This window comes from Bacillus rossius, chromosome 1, assembly GCF_032445375.1.
Source record: "Bacillus rossius redtenbacheri isolate Brsri chromosome 1, Brsri_v3, whole genome shotgun sequence".
Lineage (NCBI taxonomy): Eukaryota > Metazoa > Arthropoda > Insecta > Phasmatodea > Bacillidae > Bacillus > Bacillus rossius.
The window spans coordinates 197,749,999-197,766,322 of record NC_086330.1 but is presented as its reverse complement, the minus strand read 5'-3'; the positions used below and the strand labels follow the sequence as shown (position 1 = coordinate 197,766,322).

Sequence of the window (16,324 nt, the reverse complement as noted above, 5' to 3'; positions counted from 1 at the left end):
AAGCCGTTTTTAGGAATTAGGGTTCTTTCTAGGCCAAAACTACTTTTGAGGTTTTTCGAAATCCTAATTTTTGGATTGTGAAATTTTTGAGATTTTTTGGCGGAATTATTTCCACAAAAATGAAAATTTTGGCGAATTTTGAGTAATTTTGGGCAAATTTTCCCCAATTTTGACAACTTTTGGTGGGTTTAGAGGGTCAAATTTGAAGGTCAAGGATGAAGGTCGTCACACACATACAAGATGGACGCCGTGACGTCACACTCCAATATGGCGGTCGGCACCTCGGCACCTCACCCTGGACCCTGTTTCAGGTCCGGCTATGCTATACTACTGTTGACATCAGCCATGTTGAAGAATATCGAACAAGGAATCCGCCCTGGCTTACCTACAGCACTTTCTGGGGTGATTTTGGAAAACCATGGACAACAGTACCAGAATGGATGGACCAGAAATACAACCAGTGTCCTCCAAACGCAGGTCATACGTTTCGCTGTTGCGCCACTTACAACACCAACAAAACGCGGCAGCAATGCGAAACTTTGTGGTGTGACAAGCAGTACCACACCCGTAACCAGTTTAGAGACTCCTAGAGGCGAACGAGCAGCATCCTTGATGGATAGGCAACCAGCGCAGATGGAACTTGCGAAATGCCCAGGAGTTATGCAACCAGCCACACAAATATCTGCAATGCAGAATTTATTTAATAAGACGTCCTGATTGGTTGTTATGCATTGCGGCATAACCGTCCGTGGACCAGCTGTATAAATTGGGCCGCGGTATCAGAAGACACAAGTCACCGACTTCTGAGTCCCTGCTGAAAGAAGTGAGACAACGACATCCGAACGAGATACAGAACCAGACTTAAAGCGTGGTTTACACGAAAGCGGAAGACGCATCGGGAGATTTACGCAGACGTTAGTACGGATCGGACAGACGCCGAGGAGCGACAGACGTTAAGAAGATTTAGTAACGTAAGACGTAACGCCAGAGCATGGTGACCGTCAGCGGCTGCTTAAGGGCAAGCTTCAAGGTCGAGGTTGTGAATCATGGTCACCAGATAGTGCTGGGGTGGAGCTGAGAGCGAGAGATCGCAGACAGAGATAAGATCGTGGCAGCGAGTGGGCCGAACGGTGGAAGGGGGGCGCCGGCAGGATCACGTGTTCATCCGGTGTTGCCAGCTCTGTGTCCCACTGAGGAGAATAGGCGCGTGCCTAGCCAACACCTACTAGATGTTGGCCTAGCTAAAGGCGGACCGTTAGGCGAGCAACACCCACTCAGCAGAGTTTCAGAACTAGAAGCCCGGACCGGTGCGAAGTTATCACCCCCAAATTTGAAAAAAAAGTTTCGTTTCATCAAGTCTGGTCTTTTCCCAATTAATCATGTTTAAAAAAGTGCGTAGTTAGCACCCCCACTTTACAAAATCGCCAAAAGAATAAAAAAATTGGAACTTTCTTTTTGTCAATCGTTAGATCATCGTTAGATCAGTTTTGATCAACAAAAAGTTTCGTTTGATCAAGTCTGGTATTTTCCCAATTAATCATGTTTAAAAAAGTGCGTAGTTTACAAAATCTTTACAAATACTTTACAAAATCGGCGAAATAAAAAAAAAGAACTGCCTTTATGACAATCGTTAGATTAGTTTTGATCAACAAAAAGTTTCGTTTGATCAAGTCTGGTATTTTCCCAATTAATCATGTTTAAAAAAGTGCTTAGTTAGCACCCCCACTTTACAAAATCGGCAAAAGAATAAAAAAATTGGAACTTTCTTTATGTGAATCGTTAGATCATCGTTAGATCAGTTTTGATCAACCAAAAGTTTCGTTTGATCAGGTCTGGGATTTTCCCAATTAATCATGTTTAAAAAAGTGCGTGGTTAGCACCCCCACTTTACAAAATCGGTGAGAAAGAATAAAAAAATTGGAACATTCTTTATGTCAATCGTTATATCATCGTTAGATCAGTTTTGATCAACAAAAAGTTTCGTTTGATCAAGTCTGGTCTTTTCCCAATTAATCATGTTTAAAAAAGTGCGTAGTTAGCAAAATTAGAAAAAAAAATAGAACTTTCTTTATGTCAATCGTTAGATCAGTTTTGATCAACAAAAAGTTTCGTTTGATCAAGTCTGGTCTTTTCCCAATTAATCATGTTTAAAAAAGTGCGTAGTTAGCACCCCGACTTTACAAAATCGGCGTAAGAATTAAAAAATTGGAACTTTTTTTATGTCAATCGTTAGATCATTGTTAGATCAGTTATGATCAACCAAAAGTTTTGTTTGATGAAACGTATTTTTCCCAATAATCGTGTTTAAAAAAGCGCGTAGTTAGCACCCCCACTTTTGAAAAACAAAGTTTTCTTAATATCAATTGTTACATCATCGTTAGATCAGATTTGATCAACCAAAAGTTTCGTTTGATCAAACGTGTTTTACCAAATAATCGTGTTTAAAAAAATGTGTATTAGCACCTCCACTTTACAAAATCAACGAATAAATAAAAAAGTTGGAACTTTCTTTATGTCAATCGTTAGATCATCGTTAGATGATCGTTAGATCAGTTTTGATCAACCAAAAGTTTTGTTTGATGAAACGTATTTTTCCCAATAATCGTGTTTAAAAAAGCGCGTAGTTAGCACCCCCACTTTTGAAAAACAAAGTTTTCTTAATATCAATTGTTACATCATCGTTAGATCAGATTTGATCAACCAAAAGTTTCGTTTGATCAAACGTGTTTTACCAAATAATCGTGTTTAAAAAAATGTGTATTAGCACCTCCACTTTACAAAATCAACGAATAAATAAAAAAGTTGGAACTTTCTTTATGTCAATCGTTAGATCATCGTTAGATCAGTTTTGATCAACCAAAAGTTTTGTTTGATGAAACTTATTTTTCCCAATAATCGTGTTTAAAAAAGTGCGTAGTTAGCACTCCCACTTTTGAAAAAAATAGTTTTTTAAATATTAATCCTTACATCATCGTTGGATCAGTTTTGATCAACCAAAAGTTTCGTTTGAACAAACGTATTTTTCCAAATAATCGTGTTAAAAAAGTGTTTTTTTGCAGGCACGTTCGATTAGATTAATTTACACACTTTTTTTAATGATCATGTTAAAAAATGTGTGAATTTTTCAGGCCAAATTTTGAAAGTTGTTGAAGGTAATGGAAATCTGTTTTTTTTTTTGCACTAAAAATTAGTCCATTTTTGGTAATAAGAAAGTGTATAAGTTCAAGTGTCGTTCTGTTCCAAGTATTCATGTTTTAAAAAGGTTTGTAGTTACCACCCTTATTTTGAGAATTATTTGAATACTTTTTTTTTTAATTTTTTTAAACGTTATTTCATTATTAAACCAAATGTTTTCAACCAATAATTTCGTTTGTGAAACTGCATATTTCGCTAAACAAGCCTGTTTATTATTGCCTTTTTAGCACACTTACTTTTGATAATCAGCGAAAAATTCCAAATTGACATTTTATTTGCCATTCGTTATATAATCGTTTGATTATATGTGACCAACAAAAAATTTCGTATGCTCATTTTTTTCTTTTAAAATTTATATTTTTGGATTAACGTAATTAACCACTTCCACTTTAAAAATTTGTGAAGAAATTTTATAACATTAATATCCTTAACATTGTTCGTTTTATCATATTTATGTCAGATTTAATAAAAATAAAAAGTTCTATAGCCTTAAGAGGCAACTCCAGTGTTTCAGGGGCACTATGCAACCCGCGTTAACCTCATAAGATTCAATGCTATTTTCATTTTGCTTAGGGGAACTCGGGCAAATATGAGCAGTCGGGTAATATGAGCAACTTTAACCTCTTTGGCCACGACATCGCAAGAGATTTTTTTTTACTATCAATGACTGGTGGTAACACTGCTTTGTAGTATGCTTTAGCTTTGTAAGTAACATTCAAGGCTCCAGCTATTCTTCAAATGTGTTTTATTGTCATTCAAAGGTATGTATGTTTTGTTACTTGATTATTTTTGGCTTATGTAGTTAAATGAAGTGTAAACAAATGTTAAAAATATTTCTTACTCTTAAACACAACAAAATTCTAGGGTACGTCCGTGAAACCATGGTATTTGCTCTCTCTTTTCATGTATGTAATTTGTAGTTTATTTTGTCGGTTGTCTGCTGAGGTCTGATAAAAGAATTAGCAGTCAAAAGTGTAATATGAGCAGGCCTAATCAGGGTAATATGGTCAGATGTTTTTCACTATGGGTAATATGGCCAAGCTAATGAAATCATGGTAAATACTAAATACCAAACGTATTGATGTGTCAATTTTAACTTTCTAACAGTAAAACTATCCTTTAATACTTTATGTTGTAATTTCTAGTCATAAAAAGAAACAATGACGACTTATAAAATATGTTAAAATATTGTCTTGTTCTGTGACAATAATTAGTTAACACTGAAATGTAGAGATAACGCAGCGATGGTCAATTATTATTAGAGAGACAAGAAAGAAACCATTAGCCAGCTTCATCCATTCGACGCCATGTCGGGGCCAGTCTAGGAAAATTTTGAGAAGAAACATTTTTTTCTTGAAAAATTGTATTTTTTCAGGGAAGACACCTATGCAGATGAACTTAAAAACTAAAACTTATGTTTTACTACATTGCTGCATTGTATAAAATGTTCATTAAATATGAATGTAGGCCTACACCTGGAATCGTTTAGAACACGACACCATCAAAGCGTTACTGCAAATTCACATAGTAGCCTATAAATCACAACATTTTTGAAAATAAATGTGCCTTAAATCAATTAACCCTAATTTATTTTTACTTTTAGATGGCTTAAGACCTCAAAAGAAATAGTGCTGCCCGCCAGAAGTGGTCGGCAGAATCTATGGAAAAAACTGTTAATGCTGTTAGAACCGGAAATATTGTCACGCGGTAAAATTTTATGTGTAGGGTTTATTGAACTTGGCTTTGCACATGTAGTGCTTTGTGAGCCCACGTGAGTTCCTGACACTTGATTGCGACACTCGGGCATTGACTTTTGTTTTCCGGGCGCGGTAGATTGCTAACGCTCTCTGTTTTTCTGGGACGGTGGCGTGATTCGCCGCCCGAGGGCCTGGCCAGCTACGCGGGCGGTTGCGACATCCTGGCCTGGAATCTCCGGGAGCGTTGGCCGGCCTGGTTGGTTTCGCTGCGTTGCTGTTCTCGCGCAGGCGCGCGCCTGACGCGCTGGTGTTTGTGTCGCAACCTGGTGGGAAAAGTGCGAATTTGGCATGACCGGTGGAGAGGGAATAGCGTCGGTTGACGGCATGGCGGTTGTGTTGTGAAATCGCGGCCGGGATTTTTGTTTTCGCGTGGAGTGTTCTCGACGTGATGACGATGTGAAGTGAAATTAATAAAGGGGGCCACCCTGGGTGCGCCCAGGGTGGTTCTTCTCGGTGAGGTGCTGGAGGTCTGTCGGAGCCCCGGCCTGGCGGGTAGCTGCGTGCTGCCGTTCGAAGGTGTTGTAAGTAATGGCGAACTCGTAATTTTCCTTCACCTCTTGTAACATCTGTGGGCGTATTTTAAAATTGTGTTAGGATGACTTAACGTTTTGATTCTTTCCAGGATTGCAGGCAGTTTGTGGTATCCAGTAATGTAAAATTTCTTTCGTTAATTTTAGCTTAAGGATGGGTCGAGGTGTGCGTTAAGAATAATCATGTTATTTTAAAAAAGTAATACTCGTTCTAAGAAGAGGATAAATTATTGTTTATTTATTTCAAAGGAGTATTTATTTTTTTTTGTTACCAGAGTATTTTGACATTATTGACTATTTATTTATTTAATTAGTTAATTATTTACTTTTGTGTTGGTCATAGTTTACCGGAAATAAAACCTGAAACGATGTGGGATAAATAATACTTTTTTTTCTTTTAGTCAACACCCTACACCCCCTGTCCTAAGGAGGTTAGACAATCCCTGTACCAGCTCTACTGCTACCCCCCCCCCCCCCCCCCCCCCCAATGTTTATTTTGAAATCCTAAGATGTTATCTTATTATTTTTATTTTGAGTGACATTTGTGTAGATCTTGACGGAGACCGAGGGCCCTTGCGACAATATATCTGAGAATCGTGCTGCTGCTATTTACGATGTTCCACGCCAAACATTATGCAGGTATTTGAATTCCGTTACTGATGAAACTTGGGGACTTCAACCAAGAAAACTGGGTCGCAAGCCTGAATTAGGGGAGCGAGATGAAGAAGTCCTTACTGAGCATGTAAAATACCTGTCTGAACATGGGTTTTCCCTTAACCGAATAGTTACGCGCACAAGCTTTTAATTTAGCAGAAAAATTTAAAGTACAGCCAGCATAGGTTTAATAAGGAAGCGGGTATGGCAGGTGTGGACTGGCTGTGGAGCTTTCTCAAGCGTCATCCAGATCTCTCAATATGGAAAGAAGAAAATCTTTATCCATGACAAAATCGGAACTTGGAGTATTCTTTGACCTTCTCGAGGAAAAGATGCAAGAGTTGAACTTGATACATAGAGCTGACAGAGTATTCATCATTGATGAGAGTGGGTTCCAACTTAACACTAGACCAACTATTGTTGTAGCACCCAAAGGATGTAGAGTCGTTCACGCGATTTCTCCGAAAGAGAAAGGTGAAACTACAACTTTGGTAGCCTGCTCCTCCCTGATCATCATGAAAGGAAAGCGTACAGTGGTTGGTTTGAAGGAAAATTTGCCTCCTGGAAGCGAAGTTTTTCTAAATGAAAAGTCTGCATACATTAATGCACCAATTTTCTTTGTTGTAATTAAGAAGTTCGTAGATTATTTCCACATAAACAAGGAGAAGCCAGCCATTTTGATTTTGGATAGGCATGATTCGCATTGTTCTAACCCTGAACTTTTTGAATTTGCTGTGGAAAATGGTCTTTATATGCTTTGCTTGCCACCATACACCACTAATTGGCTTCAACCTGCAGATAAAGGACTATTCTCGCCACTGAAACGAGCTTATTACGATGCTTGCAGTCGTTTCGTTAGGCAGCATAGCAGAGCTTTCACCAAGGTTGAATTCGGAGACTTGGTAAAGGAAGCTTGGGAGAGAGTTGCAACAGTCAGTCTGGCAGCCAATTCGTTTCGTGCAGCAGGTATGTGGCCTGTGAATCGAAATGTTATTCCTGATCATGCTTTCATTTCAGAAGTGATTCCAGGCTCAGATCAATAAACCAGAACATGTCAAACCCTACAAGACAAACCTACAGCGGGCAGTTCTGCAACATCACAACCACATACAAGTACAGCTTCCCAACTCCTGTCTACCTCCAAGCAGATAACGCCAACAAAGTGCAACCAAGACGCCCAAGAACCTGAAACTCCTAGAAGAACTGTTAAAGCACTTTTACCTCTTCCATCTCTTACTCGAACGAGGTCTTCTAGAGGCAGGAAACGGGGTAGAGCAAGAGAACTCACATCAGCTGACGCGATTTCCAAAGTTAAACTTGCGAAAATGAGGTCAGGGAAGTCTAAAACTTCTGTTTCTAATGAAAAAAAGGAAATTGACTGATTCGAACTTCATGTGCCCTGTCTGTGGTGGTCATTTCACAGATGATCACCATGTGAACAATGGGTCAGGTGTAAAAAATGTAGCCAGTGGTACCATGAAGATTGTGTAAGTTATTTCGACTCGGAATGTTTTTCTTCTGAGAACTGCAAATGAATCGTAAAGGCAGACAATCCCTTCTATCCGAAGTAGGAATATGTGAAAAAGTGTGTACACCCTATAAAACATGTTTTATGATAGTTCAGTCTTTTATTCTTCTGTTACAATATAATTAAAAAGAACAAGTTATATATTTTTAGTACATGGTTATGATATTACTGAAAGTATTAAAATAATAATGCCTTGTCCCATATAAGTCTCTTTCAAGTTAAATATACCTGCTCATATTTGCCTATCTACTTGCTCATATTACCCCTACAACTGGGTAATATGAGCAAGTTGTTATATTTGTAAAATTTATGTTGCTACTTCCACGTGGAATGTGTACGTCCAAAATACTTTTGGTGAAAGAAAGTTAACAATTGTAAGTATTAGTTGGTGTATTAATTTTATTTTTTTACGACTTAAAAATAAAGTTTTTTTCGAAGTGTTCCTTAATATGCTCATATTTGCCCGAGTTCCCCTATAACTAATTAACTAATATAGATTTAGAAATGATGCTTGCTTGATATGTAAGACAACGATGCTCTTATCAAAGCCCCTTTCTTCAAAAACGTGCATAAATTATGGTTCAAACCTAGACAATACACTTAGGGATCGTCCATTAATCACGTGAGGCTCGAAAGGGTGGCGGGGGGGGGGGAGGGGTTGTCGGGAAAAATCACGAAATATCACAAGGGTGGAGGGGGGAGGGTGTAGAGAGATGTCACGTGTATTTATTTTTTCGCGCGATTTCTACTAAACCGAAAAGGGCCGCGTGACCTTGACTCGCCGTAGCCAGGCAACAATATCCCCGCCCGGCCCCAACATGAACCACCGGGCCTGGCTTGCCAGTCACCAGTAAGACTTTGATTTTGGCGCCGAATACATGCGTATATCACATATAAGCCTTTCCTTTATTATTTGTATGCCAGTGAGAATAATCATGCAACCTTAATGTGTGTCTGGACATTGTTATCACTGTGCTTAATTATCCAGAATTAAATTAGATTAAACCTATATTTAAAGACAATATTCTGAAATTTTTTAAAATATTTTGGACCAAAAAAATACACGTGATTTATGGGGGGGGGGGGGGGTGTAGTCTGAAACCTCACCACAAATCACTAGGGGGGAGGGGGGTTAAAAATTTGCTAAAAAAACATCACGTGATTAATGGACGACCCCTTATGCATATTAGTAAAGATTGGTATAAAACCATAATTTATGCACGTTTTTGAAGAAAGGGGCTTTTATAAGAGCATCGTTGTCTTACATATAAAGCAAGCATCATTTCTAAATCTATATTAGTTAATTAGTTATAAGCAAAATGAAAATAGCATTGAATCTTAAGAGGTTAACGCGGGTTGCATAGTGCCCCTGAAACACTGGAGTGGCCTCTTTATAGTAAATCAATAAATATACGCACTGCAGAACGAAAATAAATTGTAGTCTTACATGTAACTAATTTTTTTATTTGATTTATTTATTGTTTGGATTGTTAATTAAAGGCTTTTGTGTAATAATAATTTCGGTTAGCTTCCTTCGTTTGATTTTATTTTTCTTCCTTCATAATGTGTAGTACAAAAAACTTTACTTGGACACATAAAACGCAATAAAATGATTTATAAAAATTAGTTGCACTACAAATTGTTTACATTCAACAAATATATCTCTTCTATTTACTTTTTACTAATAGAAGTTCGATATTAAATATTTAATGTATTTGCCAGAATATGATAAAAATATTACCTAGAAATTTTAATATGAAATAACTTTTTATATGTTCCTAGTGAAAACTCATTTCATTGGTTAAAACACTGTTGTGTACTACCGTCAGTTTCTCAGACATCCAGCTATACCTCCAAACATTATAATAATTGGTTTATTATTTGTAATAATAAATTAAAATATTTATGTATAAAAAATTCAAGAACCATCTTCAGATAAATTTATGTTTGATACGAACAGAAATAGCCTAAATTAATTAAAATGTACTATTTGAATATGTCCTCAAAATGTTATTTGTGACTTTTGGTTCACAAATATTATTGGTAGATTTTTTGTATATTTTCATACGATCAATTTACACGCAGACACAAAATCACAAAGATAGCATTGTTTAAGAAAACATTCCCGCTCACACAAATTTATAAAAAATAAAAATCAATCTTCATAAATAGGGAAAAATAATGGATTTTAATTACTGATGATAATAATTAGCTTGGCGTAAAATAGCTTTCTAGTTAAAGCACTAACTTCATGTTTATTTATGTTTGAGTATTAAACTATTTAAATTTAAGTATTGTAGTCACCATCATATAAAAACGATAGGGCCTATATCATTAATATGGTATGGCTAATCATTATGGTGAGGTTAAATAACGTGCGAAATTAGTTTCCTGCCGATACATTTCTGTATCAGATATGATCATACATTATGTTTTCAATCAGTAATCCAAATATTTTCCTTATTTAAACATGGTAAATTATATCAATGTAAAGTGAGCAAAGGGAGCGTTCAAGTATTATGTAACGAATTTGGGGGGGGGAGGGGGGGGGGGTCTTGTAAAACGTTACGATGCGTTACGGGGGAGGGAGGGGGGTTGACCTACGCGTTACGTCACATTGTTTTTTTTTTATTTAACCCTTCAGAACGGTCGCGTAGAGACAGATTCTTTCACGCATTTTTTAAAACTTTTTTTCTCAAAATTTCAAATGTAATGATAACTTAATTTTTTTTTACCTTCACAAAATTGCTTCTGCTTGCTTTACAGGATTAGTGAATAATGTTTTTTTAACTCCAAACGTTAAGCTTATATATATATATATATATATATATATATATATATATAAACAGCTGTGATAGTTTTTCTCGTCACTCCAGTAAAGTAGTTAAAACAAAAAATACCGCTATTCGGATGGCTTCGTTATACTTCGGTTGTCAACGTAGACTCCAATCGCCATATTAGAAATTATATAGGTATTGATATTCAAATTACACTGTTTTCTATGTGTGACATTTTCTCTCATCACAACAGTAATGTTGTGGTACGAAAGACGATTGGTCTGAAAGGTTAATAAAAAAACTAGTGAATTAAAATCTCCCAAATTGGCAACCCTTTTCGTTAATTTTTTACGGGGGATTCCCGATTGAATTGTTCGTATTTTGTTCTCCCAAGATGGCAACCCTTTTAGTTTATGTGCTCCAAGCGCTCGACCGACTGTATGAAAATTAACAACTACGATGTTTCGGCGGAATATAGAAACCCTGAAGATAGCTTGCAGGATCCAGCAGAACCTAATATGGCGTGGTATAGCGCTCACGTCCGTGAATCGCAATATTTCTTGCAAGTTATTAAATACGCGGATGAATCCTGCTGTTCCCGCTTGAGGAGTGCATTAAAATCTGTCTTTCCAGAAACTTTCCTGCCACCACCCTGCCCAATCCTTCAAACCGCAAACAAGCTCGTGGTACCTAGTCAGATAGACAAAGGATCATGCAAGTTTTCGCCACTTCTTGTGAGGTTGTCTGTTGATCTGTCGCCTCCTCTAGAAAGGTTTAAGCAGATGCCTTACGATTTATTTTGCCCATCAGTACAATCTGACCTAAAGAACCGAGTATGTTCAACCTGTGGGATTTATTTTACATCCCAAAAGAGTGTGAAAATGCACAATCGTTACATGCATGGCAAGACTGCCCAATACCTTCGTGAAAGTCGAGTACGGCCACAGCGACTTGCTGCAAGAAGGGCAAATGAGCTTCTCTGCATTGTGCGTCGCTGTGAAACATCGTCTGAGGATGCCGATTGGCTCGACGAAGACGAAGTTGATGCAAGCGGGTTAACAATTCCGGAACCCTCTTCGTCTGCTCTCCGGATGCCAGTAATGAAAGAATCTGAGTGGCTGGCAAACCCATGGACAGAGGAGTAGTAAAACTCCAATTTAATTGTTTTTTTTTACAATCTACTTATTTTAATTATGGCTAATTTTATTTTAAATGTTTTTCGTTTTCGTTCGATCGTATTCTTAAATAGTATTATATTTTGACAAATATATTTTATTTCAGTTAGTTTTATGTTTGTAATTGCATTGCCAAAGGTAAAAATAATTATTAGAAATAAAATTTGTTATTTGATTTTAATAGCTTTGTTAGTAAAACGCTAAAATAGGAGAATGCATGAGAATAACAATGGCGGATAAAGCAAAAAGTGAGTAAGGACAGAGCCAAGTCAGGAAAACGACGTAATTAAATGTATGATTGCTAAATGTATGTTTGAGTAGTAAACATTTATTAGGACCAAAAAAACATTAGAAAGCTCTTGCTTTTAAAAACAAGACATTTCAAATGTTAATAAATAACATTAACGCGATTAAAACAATAACAAAGGTATTTTAGTGACTTATTCCGGTACGTTACGCCACATAATTGTGACTTTTAGGTAAAAATGGTCACTTGGGGTTACGTAACTTTTACTAGGGGGGAGGAGGGGTACAGAAAAACGTTACGGCGCGTTACATGGAGGAAGGGGGGGGGGGGGTCAAAAATATCAAAAAATTGCGTTACGTAATACTTGAACGCTCCCAAAGCTACTTTTTGAAAATAAAAATTAATGTATTTACGTGTCGGCATTCATATTTCTGATTCGTTGAAGCTTATTCCAACGGCCAATAAATGGGTGATTATGTAAATTAATAAAATAATAATAAGAAGAATTGTTTTCTATTTTTTTTTTGTCACTGCAACTGAAGATAGCGCCTTGTGTAAGTGTGAAATGTATAACCTTGCCCAGCAATTCACTTAGAGAGAGCTATTCTTTGTTACCACATAAATGCCGCTTCATGCAGAGAATAAGAACTCTTGCATGGAATTTCTCCGAAATATTTGTGACCTATTCCCTTGAACATGCAAAAATACTTCAAAATATTCAAACTGTGTTGGGACTTTCACTTTTCCGTGCCGAAAGAGCATTCTTTTATGGTTCCTGCGCGGGACACAATGCAACAGCGGAAGCAATAAATGCTTTTGTACGCCTGCAGGTGGCCTCAAAAGCAAAGAGGGAAAAATACCATGGGCCGTAAACATTCCAAGGATCAAAGACTGAGCAGCCAGCGGCCCTTTTAGGAACGGAAGAGGGGTCTGTTTTCAGAAAAACCTAAATTTTGTAGGCAGAGTTAGAGTATAAATAATCGTATCGTCTTCTTATTGGTACTTTTTTGAGTGACACACTACACAACCAATCGGACGACAGCATTTAGTCTAAATCATCCAACGCATTGTCGTTTACAACACTCAGAAAAATCCCAGTCATCATTTGACAGAAGGAAGAAGAACTTCGAAGCATTTACATGTCGTGTTGTTTCGTGCGCAGCCTCTTCTTTATCGCCACCACAGTAAAGTAAGTATATAAACGCTTAACAGTTTTCCTTTTAAGATGTAAGTATGTTTTCTTAAACTTATTTGGTCTGACTTAGTGTGTGATGCCTCGGTTCTTTCGTCGCATTCAATGGAAGGATATGCTGTTAGCTATTTCTTATTAATTTTTTTTTCTCTCTCTCTCTCTCATTCTCTCTCTCATTCTCTCTCATTCTCTCTCTCATTCTCTCTCTCTCTCTGCTAATGGCTTCGGGAAGACTGAAACTAATGGAAGTATCAACACCGTGAAAAGTGAGAATACATTCAAGCCTATATTCAGTAGATCCTCCATTCTTTGTAAAAATGATGGACTCCTAAAAAAGGAAGCATGAAGACGATGAAGACACTTCGACATCATCGATAGCGAATTCATACGGTAATCTGGGTGAAGAGGATGTCTTCTACAGTGATTGTTACAGTGACTCTGAGGCTGTTGACAAAGGCATAGACTGTGATGAAGCACCTAAAGCTGACAAGATAGAAGAATGTGGAGGTGTCCTGAGACCGAAACGATGGAAACGACGTGTTATAATAAATAAATCTGATAATGCTTATTATGATCACTGGGACGATTGTGATATTAAAAGTATGTATAATAAACAAGCAAGTAAGATGATGGTAGAAGAGATTGATTACACATCATGGAAAGATCCAAACATAATGGTTGACCGGCTAAGACTTCTACATGGCTCGCTTTGTGCAGGAAAATATTCGTGCATCAATGAAATATCCGTCATACTCAAAGAACTGAGGAAAGCTGGCTACATACAAAAATGGCTTCTTTTACTTGTATTTGTGTAATGTTAAGAAATAAATTAAATATTGAAAGTAAAAAAATTTAATGTTTTTATTTCTTGTATTCTGATTTCCAACTAAGCCTGTGTTTCCGCTACTGTATGTGTGTACGTTCCGTTTCCTGTGTGTGTACTGTGTGTACGTTCCGTTTCCTGTGTGTGTACTGTGTGTACGTTCCGTTTCCTGTGTGTACTGTGTGTACGTTCCGTTTCCTGTGTGTACTGTGTGTACGTTCCGTTTCCTGTGTGTACTGTGTGTACGTTCAGTTTCCTGTGTGTACTGTGTGTACGTTCCATTTTCTGTGTGTACGTTCCGTTTCCTGTGTGTGTGTACTGTGTGTACATTCCGTTTCCTGTGTGTACTGTGTGTACGTTCCATTTCCTGTGTGTACTGTGTGTACGTTCCGTTTTCTGTCTGTACGTTCCGTTTCCTGTGTGTACGTTCAGTTTCCTGTGTGTACTTGTGTACATTGCGTGTTGGAGCCGAGTAGACTTGTATCCATGTAGCTTCATAGACATGTAGTTTCGTAGCCATGCAGTCTTTTAGTCATGCAGTCTCGCAGCCATGTATAACTCGGAACCAGCTAGATCCTTTTAGACTCGTGGCTTTGTAGCCTCGTAGTCTCTTAGACTCGTAGCATTGTAGCCCAATATCATTGGAACTGTTGAAAGAAAAGGCAGTTGGAGCATTTGGAGCTGTTGGAGCTGTTGGAGCATTTGGAGCTGTTGGAGCTAAGAAGTAGTCGTTGCACGTCTATGCAGGGCTAAATGTTTATAAGATTGTTGGCTTTCGCAAGTGATTCTGTAGTAGGATAGAAATTGTGTAATAAATATTATGTTTGTAAAAGACTTTGTGGTGTTTTATTTCTCGAACCTTACACTTTTCTGGTACTTTTTTAAAAATTAAAGTTGTTTTGTATCGGGTAGGGATCGAACCAAGGACCTTAGTCGATCTAATCAATCAGTATATAGATTACAAATTTATTTAATGAATTTTGAACTTTTTCCCGAATCTCTAGCATTACAATTACGAATTTCCAATATGGTGGTCTTGATGTCTGATAGGATGATGGTAGTAGAGGATTTAAAGTCTCTTTAAGAATGTTGAACTTGGTTTATTGAAATTATAATTTTTTTCATTAAATTAAACATTATTGCATCGATCGAGTATCGAACCAAGGCCTGGAGCGGATCGAATCAATATGTAAGTTAATGAGTTAATTTTTTTGATGAATTTTGGATTTTTTCTCGCTTTTCTAGCTACATTATTACATGATTTCAAGATGGCGGCCGTATTTCAAGATGGCGGGGGCACCTCGGTAATAAATGATTACTGCACTGTAGCGGGTTCGAATAAAATTATCCAGATGGAAATGTACTCTATAATACGAGTACACACACACAAGATGGTGTACTCCAGCAGGTGGTAGCTCCTGGTAGCATGTACTGAACATAAAATGTCGGATCCATGATGGTCGACAAGGACAAAGTCAAATTTCAAGGTCAAGGGCAAATTTCAAGGTCAAAGTTCAAGGTCAAGGTCAAATTTCAAGGTCAAGGTGTGGTGTCCAGATAAGTATACTAACATGGTATCAGCACACTCTAGCGGACGAAAACAAGATGGTGATCTCCAGCGGGTGATTTCAAGATGGCGGCCGTCACGAAAAGTGCAACGGTGACGTCATAATTCAAAATGGCTGCCATGACATCCTTATTTTCAAGGTCGGCGGCTTAAAAGCGGCTAGCTCTTAGGAGTTTTAAGCCGCTTTCAGGCATTTGGGTGCTTTCTAAGACAAATTAACATTTGAGGATTTTCGAAATCCTAATTTTTGAATTGAGGAATTTTTTGAGATTTTTTGGCGGAATTTTTTTCCACAGAAATGGAAATTTTGGCGAATTTTGAAGAATTTTGGGCAAATTTTGCCCAATTTTGATGGTCAAAGGTCAATGTCCTGCTTGTCCAGTACGCTGTGTCCCGTTACGCTCATCCAAGATGGCCGCCGTGACGTCAGAGATGGACGTAACGTCAGAGATGTGGCTCGGCACTCGAAACCGCCGCCTGGCGCCTGTCCCAGTAGCCCCTATTGTATACTACTGAAGTTATTTTGATAAACCCTTTATTTAGAGCTAAAAAATTTCATGTGTGTTGCTATCACCTTCTGAAAAATAAGTATTTTCATTATTGTTGCTGGGTATAATTCATTAACCTCCTCTGTTTGGTGCCCTCTTGAGCGGACAGACATCGTTGACAATTAAGTATATTTTGCGAATTTTCAGAGTAATTTAATTAATACTGAAAGGTAAACGAGTTGATATTGTTTTATTACTCACCTACGTTGCCTAGAGAAAGTTATTGTATTTATTAAGACTGAAAGATTTGATATTGTTGTTTTATTACTTGAGTACGTTGCCTAGAAAGAGTACATACTTGTATCTAAATTTTATACTTTAGCATTTCCAA

General features: G+C 37.5%; 1 protein-coding gene across 2 annotated transcripts in view; it reads right to left on the bottom strand.

The window, feature by feature from the left end:
* The window catches only part of LOC134527218 (failed axon connections), a 570,515-nt gene that overhangs the window by 390,897 nt on the left and 163,294 nt on the right, over positions 1 to 16,324 (bottom strand). The gene's annotated exons all lie outside the window — the stretch shown is intronic.